The sequence below is a fragment of the Aythya ferina genome (genome assembly GCF_964211825.1).
Source record: "Aythya ferina genome assembly, chromosome: W".
Classification (NCBI taxonomy): Eukaryota; Metazoa; Chordata; class Aves; order Anseriformes; family Anatidae; genus Aythya; species Aythya ferina.
This window is the reverse complement of record NC_140313.1, coordinates 160,461-170,470: the sequence shown is the minus strand read 5'-3', so window position 1 is coordinate 170,470 and position 10,010 is coordinate 160,461. Positions and strand designations below refer to the sequence as shown.

General features: G+C 44.9%; 1 protein-coding gene across 4 annotated transcripts in view; it reads left to right on the top strand.

Annotated features, from left to right (window-relative positions):
* The first annotated feature begins 84 nt into the window (after nt 1-84).
* LOC311426555 (uncharacterized protein) overlaps nt 85-10,010 on the top strand; it is a 29,417-nt gene continuing 19,491 nt past the window's right edge. For all 4 annotated transcript variants that reach the window (XR_014686855.1, XR_014686856.1, XR_014686857.1 and 1 more), the window contains exon 1: nt 85-483. The gene's annotated coding sequence lies outside the window, so the exon portion shown is untranslated. The remainder of the gene's footprint in view (nt 484-10,010) is intronic.

Below are 10,010 nucleotides of genomic sequence, written 5' to 3'. Positions count from 1 at the left end.
GGCCCGGCGGGGCGGGGCGGGGCGGGGCGGGGCGGGGCGGGGCCTCGCCCTGCAGCCAGCGGGGGCGGCGCCGCTGCTCGGCCCGGCGGGTGCGCGGCCCTCCCGCGGGAGCGGGGTCCGGGCCTCTGCCTCAGGGCGCCTGAGGGGCCGTGCCACGGGGGGCCCCGCCGGGTTCCCGCCGGCCGGCGGCGTGCTCCTGGCCGCGGGCGGGGCCGAGGGGAGCCGAGCGTGGCTGAGCCATCCCCGCGGTCGCGCCGCGCCCGCCCGGCGTCCCGCTACGCGGCCGAGGGGAGAAGGGCGCTCCGGCCCTCGCCGCCGCCGCCTCGGCAGGGGCCCCGCTTACGCAGGCTCTGTCTGCGCCTTCCAGGCCGGTCGCGAGCCCCGTAGAAAGCAACCCAGCAGACAGGCACTGACGCGGTTCCCTCACGGCACGAGCCCCGCCGCGAGGGAGCCGCAGGCCGCCGGCCGGGCGGAGCCGCCCAGGTGAGGACGCGGCCGCTGCCGGGCCCCGGGCGGCCCCGCGCCCCCGCCTCAGGCGGTCGGCAGGGGCCGGTTGCGCGCGGGAGCCGCCTTCGGTCCCGCCGCTCGCCCCCGCCCGCTCCCGGAGGCAGCGAGCAGCGGGGGGGGGCACCGTGTGCTCGCTCGGTTGCGAGGGGCCTTTTCGTAGCCCCTCGTTTCCGAGGTCCTTTCTAGTCCGCTTGCCCAACCTGGGAGTACGAGCGACTTAACGGTAAGCGGGTTCAGAGCCTCGTAAAGGAGATGGCCTTGGAGTCGTCCGGGAGAGATCAAGTTCGGTTTGTGCTGTTGTTTTCTGTTTGCTTGTTTTTGTTTTTTTTTGGTAGTGTACGTGCTTCAGCATAGACAAAGTAAAACCTGACACATTAACTGGGAAAGGTATGTGAGCTTCCTCAATTACACAAAGCAAATACACTGATCAGGTGTTGTATGCCAGCAAAATATATCTGAGATGAATTTTAGAAGAACTTAAATAAGCATATTTTGTATTCTTGATAAGTTAAATGGTAATATAGAGGAAGAAGCACTCGATTTTTGTTTCTGTGTAGTATCCCACTATATTCTAAAGTATCTCTAAATAAGAATATATATTGGTGGGGGGTTTTGGAGTACAGCAGTGGGGGATATTTAGGGAATCAAGAGTTTCTTCCTGGCAGCTAACTGGGCTGAAAACTTACCTGTTTCTCTCTTTGGTAAAGATCTAGAAAGTGATTTTCCTAGTAGAACCCTAGAGCACACTGGCAATACAATATGCTGCAATTACTTTGGGAGGATAAAATGGCATATTCATCAGAGATCTGAATAGAACGACATGAAGCCCTGTTGTGTCCACATCATACGTTTGGCAGTAATCTTGGAATTTATCATGCCAAAAAAATAATTGAATCACACTAAAAGAATAAAAACCGAAAGCACTAGCCTTGAAACAAATCTCTTACCTACCCACATACATAAGCATGTCTGAAATTCTACCACTTAGAGGCACAAGCACAGAACAATACATGATTTGCAGAACAGACACTGTATACTGCAAAACTTCATGACATATGAAATTGTTTCAGCTAATTGTATTAGTAGATAAAACAGAATGTTATGCAGTTACTCTTCCATGCATCATTCTTGCTGTCAATTCACCTGTCATTTGATCGATTGTGTCCCTTTGTTTTATACAGTAATTCAGAGTTGTTTCATAATTGTCACACAGCATGTGAAACTCAGACAGTTTCACAGCAGTCCATAGTCAGGGAACAGGATTTCCCAGGTCACCATTTGTTTAATTCTTGCCATTCTGTCAAAACTCTACTTAGCTTGTACAGTCACTCTGCACTGAAAACTTCACTACATTGCAATAACTCTCGCTTCAGCCAGTCATTTCCCTCGGCTGAAGAAGAAAATGAAGTAATCAAATTGTATGAACATGTGTAGACACGAATGATCTTAGAGACTACATATATAAATATTTATTTTACATATACATTGGCTAAATGACAAACTCTAGGGATGTCAAACTTCAAAATATTTTATTTAAAGGAATATTGAATAACCATTTATCGTCATACCTTCCCTTTGTGTCCTTTGCATTTATACTGTGAAACTCTCAGCCCTGCCATGCCAGAAAGATTTGGTTAATGCCATGGAAGTTTGACCCTTTCATCTGAACGTGTGGGTAACAGCGTTGCTATCCTGGGAAGGCCCCAGCAGAGCAAACTGCAATAAAAATCTTCCTTCGAGTCCACTTTTCATTGCAATTACTACTGTCAAGATCACTGCGGCCTCACTCGTAACTTCTATCTCAGAAAATCTCTGTCAAAGATATCTAGCTCTGCAAGCATACCTTGCACTTTGTACAATGTTTTGTTCACGTGAACGTTTTTATCATTGTACCAAGTCTGCAAAGGTGTTCCCCTCCACGTTTTTCTATAGAATGCACAGTACAGTGCACGCTTTACGCCAGCACAAAGGACTCCTTCATTAACGCATGTAAGTCATCTTCAGCAGCAGCATAAATTATCAGTAAATGTCGCATGAGCATTTTTTTTGCATATTAAAATTGCACACACATGGGAAGGCTGGCCAGTGTAGCTTAGTTGAGGACATGATCCCATCATATTTATCAGACTCTCAGACTGGTCAGGGAGGGCAGGGAGTCCCAGGTGCCTCTGGTCCCCCCAGCCCAGCAGCCCCCCGAGCAGGGTGCCCAGCCCCACATCCCGGCAGCTGCTGGAGACCTCCCCGAGGAGCCCCCAGCCCCTCTCTGGGCAGCCTGGGCCAGGGCTGCGGCACCGCCTGGCACAGGAGTGTGGCCTGTCTTCAGTGCAGGAAAAATTTTGGAATGTGTCCATAAGGTAGCCTAAGGTAGCTAGTAACTGGCTTGTCTGTGGTTACATAGCAGATTAACCTCACTTTTTAGACATCTGCATCTACAGGATAGGCATTTACATCTGTTATGGCTGTTCTGGACTCCTTCTATAACCAGCATAGAAAAGTGAGCGCTTCAGGGGCAAGGGTAATCTCATTTTAAGTGGATGCTTAAAAGACATCAGCATGTACCTTAGGAGTCCTGTTTTCTTCCTATCAGTAATACAGCAAGCTAGGTCTGCAGTAGACATCTCTATCCCATGCCTTCATTTAAACGTCGAATCTCACATCGAATGGCTTGGTAGCTAACCCTTCTCTTTTTCTCACCATCCTTCAGCAGCATCACCTATTTCATCGTCTGCAGAGTTTTCTGCTTGTTTCAAACTGTGTTCAGGAGTCAAACTGTGGTCAGGAGTATACTTCTCTACATCATCTGCATTTGTTGAAACAAAAATAATTTGTTTTATCCATTAGATGAGCACTCAGCTCACTTCGGAGCAGCCAAGGACACTCCAACAGCAATGCTTTAGTCATGTACCACCTTTCCAAGAGGGAATTTTAATTTGGAGGTGAACATATTTGAAGACTTTGTAAAGAAAGCATGCACATTTCACTTACTCTCTGTCAGTGCCTATGGTAATGACCAGAAATGGTAGACCAGGGATCTCAACAAGCTTTTCGTGCATGGCTGTACAAAAGCAGAACACGATTCCTCCAAGTATTTGCAGTTTTCTGGAAAAGGAAGATCACAGACTGCATTTTTCTATAAACAGTATTCGTGGCTTTTTCAGGCCTTTCTCCTGATTTGAAGTTTTTGTCTATCCAGTCCAAGAACAGAAATAAACCCCTAGGCATTACACAGTCAAAGAGGTAACACAGCTTTGCACAGCTAAGGCTGTGTTCAGAACATGCAGTATCGTGAACAACCATGAACAACCACTGTTTCAACCCCCACACACACTTGCTTTAACATTCTTAGTGCTGTTCCACCTAGAAGAAGAAAGAAACCAAGCCTATCTGTTTCCTAGGCCTGGGTTGTGACAGTGGGTCTGTTTCCCGTGGGACCTGAGCAGGCTGCTGAAATGGGCCTGCTGGAACCTCATGAAGTTCAGCAAACTGAAATGCAAAGTCCTTCACCTGGGGTGGAACAGCCCCACGCACCAGGAGAGGCTGGGGAGTAACCTGGTGGAAAGCAGCCCTGCAGAGGAGGACTTCGGGGTCCTGGTGGACAACAAGTTTGACATAGAACAGCGATAGCACCATCACAGCAAAAAAGTCCAACAGCAGCCTGGGCTGCATTAGGAAGAGTGTCACTAGCAGCTCAGGGGAGATGGGTTTTCCTCTCTACCGTGTAAATAATAACAATTTACATTCTGTTCCTAGATTAAACAGGATAGTGCTCTTGCAGTTTGTGGCTTGCACAACCTTATGCATATTAGATTGCTAGCTGATTCTTTAAAGGTCAGAGGAAAAAGAGTTCTGACTAAAAGCTGGCAAAATGTAGTTCTTAAAATTAATTGCAGGATTAACCTACTTGCTTTTGGATGGAAAGCTCCCAACGTCTTTCCAACACCAATACTCAGCAGCAACATAAAAAATTACCATGGATCAGCTGATGCTTCCACTAAAATCAGTGGAATTTTTGCTGTTGACTTGAACTGAAAACAACAGTGAATCCTACCTGCATGTTTTAGAAAACAGAAATATTCCATCATCACCCTTGAAACAAAGTAAATGCCCCAGCCTGCTGAGCAAGACTGCTCTGGTGAAGATGTTAAAAGGGTACTAGAGGTAACCACAAGCAGAGTGTACTCAAGCCTCAGATAAATTTCTTTGTGGAAACTGCTGATAAAGCCATATTTGAAATTATATGCTGAGCTAAGAATGGGAACAGCTGATGTGCCAGCACGCAGCCCTTACCATTCCCAGCTGAGGCAGTGGTGATCCTGGAAGAGCCGGAGAAACACTGTGACGTGGCTGTGGGTTGAAGCACCACGGCCAGATTCCCCAGAGCTCATCTGCCATACCCTGCACTCTGGGAGACCGCATTGCTACAGTCTCTTGGTCACCATGAGACCCCTAAAACTCTTTGTATGTGAGTTAATTGCCAGACTGGGGTAAGTAAAGGATCTTGCTGCCTGCCTTGTTAGATCCCTGGAGCACTGTTTGCTTTGCTGTTCTTCTTTTCTGAACTATTTTGCTCAGTTTTGTCACGGAGAATTGAAAAGTTTTTCCAGGCTGAACTGATCCCAAGCTGAACTGTACTTAATGTATCTTTTACCTGAATTGGAATATGCCATAGACTATAAGGCGTTATTGTACAACTGTTTTCTTTTCACGTTTCAAGATAGAGATCAAAAGGATATAAACCAACGAAATAAACCAGGGGTGGAGATGAAATAGCTCAAGAGCAGCTGAACACAATCTCAAGTGTTTAGGATATCATTTTTTTGTTGGTGGTGGTGTTTTTTTTTTTTTTTTTCATATTGATTATCTTCATTCCTGGTAGAGATGTCAATCTAATGGTACAACAGAATCAGCATTTTTAGAAGTGATCTCTTATTCAGATACCTTCATTCCCCTGCTGGTTTTGCTCTGAGAGGAACCAATCACAGCTTGTCACAGCCTAGTAGCTTAGCACTTTAAAAGATTATTTTAGATGACAGCATATTCTCCTTTTCTATTCTTCCACTCCTTTAACCTACACAAAGGGATAGTAGAGGACACAACATTTTGCAGGTTCCTCTGTGTGTTTCCACTAGACTGACAGAGAAAGGTAATTCCTTCACCCCAGGGGAATCTGTGTCAGACCTATCTCTGGCCACCACACCCACCTCTGGCCACCAGACCCTGTGGTCTCCGTTTCTCTCTGTCTCTTCAACCCTTCTAATTTGCTGGTTTGTGTGTGTGTCTGTTTTCTTATGGTAGCCATGAGGTTCCTGTAATGAATGTGAAGATCTGACCCATGTTTCTAACAGACCCTTCTCCAAAGCAGGCAGTGGAACCAGGAAGTTCCCTTCCTTATTCCTGGTATTTTAAGGGGGACGGGAGGGGAGGGGGCAGCTTACTGAATATCCGTAATCCTTTTTTTCCATCCTGATAACTCCCTATACTTTGAATGCAGAAACTGAAAGAAGAGAAGGGTGGATTTCTTAAGAAATCATCTTAAAATGCTTTCTTTTTTACAGTGTGTATGTAAAATATATGTATCTATGTATTTCCAAATGCTTAAGAAAACATCTTAAAATGGTTTCTAATTCTGTGAAAATCAAAACTTTTGGAAGAAGTGCTTGGAAAGCTTCCTTACACCCCCAGATGTCATAGGGCTCACCAGACCCTGTCATTAAGGAGTTTTTCAGTGCAGATGTAATGTATGAATTCTAATACTCTATCGGAGGTGGAAAGGGTGCGTGCATATTTGTGTGTGTGCTCACATAAATAACTAGGTGGCTTTCAGTCATTTGGATGGCATCCAAAGATTTTATCATGGGTACTAGGCTGTCTTAATAATTGTGCATGGAGGACTCCTCACCACACCTCATCTGAAAATGGAAACTCACTCCTTTAAAGGCCGTATTTCCATGCACAGAAAGCTTCCCTGCAGTCCACCCTGACACACAGGAAAACACCCAGAGACTTCCAAATTACACAAATTAACAGTTAAGAAAGAGTACTATCCCTTCGAGCTGTTTTGACTACATGAGTTCACTATTGAGCTCACTGTTTTTTGTTTTTTTCCTATTAAGGAAACAGAAAATGTTTCTTAATTGTAAGAAAATTCTTCATTTCTGTCCTGAAAATGACATTTTAATTCAAATACAGTGACAGGGAAGTGATGGTTCAGCAAAGAGAGAGCGGAAAATGGTTCACTGGAATGAAACCTTCTTGAACTAGCAGGGACTGACAGCCTTTTCATTTGAGAAAATACTTGCCATCATCAGTCCAGTTACTAGTGGGTTGATGCTCACTCAGAAAAACGTGATCGTATTGCTGGAAGTATGAGCAGAGATGCCAAAGAAAGTGTGAATATATAGTGCTCACCAATCAAAGCTCTCACACATCTAGAAATGCATCTTCATAAGACAATTATTTTTACAAAGATCCATCGACAGGATCATAAATTTTTTATAAACGTAATGGACCAAAAAACTGTCTCGGACCCTGCCAAGCAATAGATGGCATAGGTTTCTCTGTCATTATTCTCAGAAAAATGCCATCACATTTTTCAGAGGTCTCAGCAGGGAAGTCTAAGACCCTGTGACTATCCAGCGCCCATGAATGTGTCCTTCAGCCTGCAATGCTGTGAGCCCTTGGATACGCCAGAGACCACAATCCTAGGAGACAGGGGAAAGAAAATGGAAAAAAAAATTAGGCCACAGTGAAGCCTTTCTAAAAAGTGCTGGGGGAACCATTGCTTATTGTGCTAGTGATAAACTTCTGAGGTGTGTTGTCTTGTACTTAGCAATTCTGAGCAGGAATGGAAGCGACTGTATCCGTAACTGAAGTGTAAGATACAAGCAGGTCTTAAAGAGAAGTCTGCAATACTGCAGGCTATAGGCAGCACTTACCTGTCGGGGCTCTTCCCATCTTAATGATTAGTCACTGATTTTTATGTGTATCCATGTGAACAAGCATATGTGCACAGACCCGAACTACCTTACCTTTCACAATAGACAGGCATGTGCTGAGGCAGACAGCGCTTTTTTTTGGAACCATGACACTGCATTTTTAGCACAGCTTTATAAAGCTTCTCATGCAAGTGAAAGGCTCACTCCTTGTTAAGTAGCGTGTCACAGGAAACCAAGGAAAGGAAAACCACTGTGCACCTCTTGTAATTTCCATTTATCGAATTGGTGAAACAAGGGTGTATTTTCAGAAATCTTTAGCAATATTTTTACTGATAACCCTTGTTTCACCTCTACAAGGACACCTAGAAGTAGTAAAATCATTTTTCTTTTTGCATGAAGAGTATCTTAAAATGTACTGTAGCTTTAAAGAGGCAATTAGTATTTTGACTCCTTGTTATTAATTCCTTCATTTCCCTCTTGCAACCTTGAGGATTCTCTCTTGTTCCTCCTCCACGTCCAGGAATCCATGTATGAAGTGTATTACTTAATTTCAGTTACAATGTTAATTACAGAAGACAAGCGGTTACTGAATCTTGCACCATAATTAATCAACCTGATATTTACTTACTACATTGTTCCTACCGGATTAAGCTGTAGCTAGACAAGCAGGGCAAGGAAAGTGAGTGACAGAAGCATTATCATGGCACTCTGCCTCCCATTGGGAAAGTTCGTCTTCCTTCTGAAAGAGACGCCTTCAGGGATCATGTAATTTGAATTCCCTGTGAATCTGGTGTCATCTTAGCTTGACCAGCTCTGGAAGAACATATTAACCTCCCCTTGTGATTTTCAGAAAACCATTCTAATTTAGCAAGTAATTAAGGGTCACATGTAGGATAAGGAGCTGGATAAGCTTGGATTACGCACAGGAAGCTTTGTCTCCACAGCAACCCCGGCGGAGAGCTGCTGGCGCCGGGTCAGGCCGTCACTGAAGCCCGCGCTGCATTTCCACCTGGTGAGCCAGTGCTGGAAACAAATGCCTGCAAAGGCGGTCATCGCCAAAAACTCCAGGACAAAGGCTGCAACCAGTGGGAGTGTGCTGCCGAGCGAGGTCGAGAGAAGTCCACAACAGTGACGCTTGACAGACCCCATGTCTTTGTAAGCGAAAATTTCTTCGGTCATCATCCACGACTTTCTCTCAGTGTGAAGCGGCCGGTGTCTGCGCAAGCTGCCGCCGCTAACGCTTGGCCTCCGCGCCTGACGTCAGCCTCTGGCTGGCTGCGGGCCATGCCCACGGGCAGCAGGGCACAGGGCACCCCAGCTCAGGGCATGGCTCCCCATCGCAGGGCTGCAGGCTCTCGGAGACAATCTCCTAGATCTGTTGGGGCGGGCACGGTGGGTTAACTCCACAGGCATGGCTAAAACATCCAAGCAGGTCGTTCGGACACGTACCTTTTATTTTTAGCTTTGAAACCAAGAAAACCATTTTTCTTTCTTGCTCTGGAGAAACTTTCAGATTTCTATCCAATTTAAAATCAACTCCCCTGACTTCAGAAATTCCTTGTTCTCACCAGCATCTATTTCTATGAAAATATACAGGCTTTCCAGTGGAAGAGGCTTTTTAAAAAGCGAATAAGTTAACATTTTCTGTTAACATGCTGACATTGCTTAATGTAAGAAACATTATGGAATCCAATTATTGTGCTATAAAGCAGCATTACTAAAATATTATAGGGTACAAAGAGTAGGAATGACCTATTGGATATGAAATGCTTTCTCAATTCATTTGTACCTTAGCTATCTCCTGTGATCTGTGAGGGAAAGAACCACACAGGTTTTTTTCAAAGCTCTCTTCAGAACAAATAAGCATTCTCTACTTTTTGCTAAAGTCAGATGACATTGTCATATTATCCATTTTAACAGTTGGGCCATTCTTGGATCTGGAATGCAGGTACATCTAACTTTATACCATGCTTTTTGGAAATGCATCTCCATTGTGGATATATAAATGAGGACAATTTTTATTTCACCTTCTCTGCTGTTTTCATGTGCAGCCTTTGTTTCACATTAGACCACCGCTGCTGGCACTGTGGGAATTGAGACACTCCACTCTCTCAAACATATACGTTAGAACTTGCCATAAAAAGAAGACTGTGATGAAGGTGAGCTGAGAACCTGTCACGTTTGTGGCAGCCACTGGCCCCAGCAAGTCTGCAGTGAGCATTAAGTATACTGCTGCTCACAGAAAACTGACCAAAGGAGAGCACTGCATGGAGGAGAGATCTGGAAAACACAGCTATCAGTAAATGCACACTTCTAACATCAGTGAAGATTAGATGAAGGGGAGCACACCACAACCCATAAAACATAAAAATGGTTCTTTAAAAAAAAAGAAAAAAAAAAAAAAAAACACAAAACAAAGGAATTTACCTTCTGTGTCAACAAGTAACTGTTAAAAAGAATAGTGGCTTTAAATGAGTATTGGTTTTAAACAGGAAATTTTGTATTTGTTACAACTGCAGAGTACCTGGAGAGAGTGCTGACAAGGCATAGCATCTCTGCAAAAGCTTT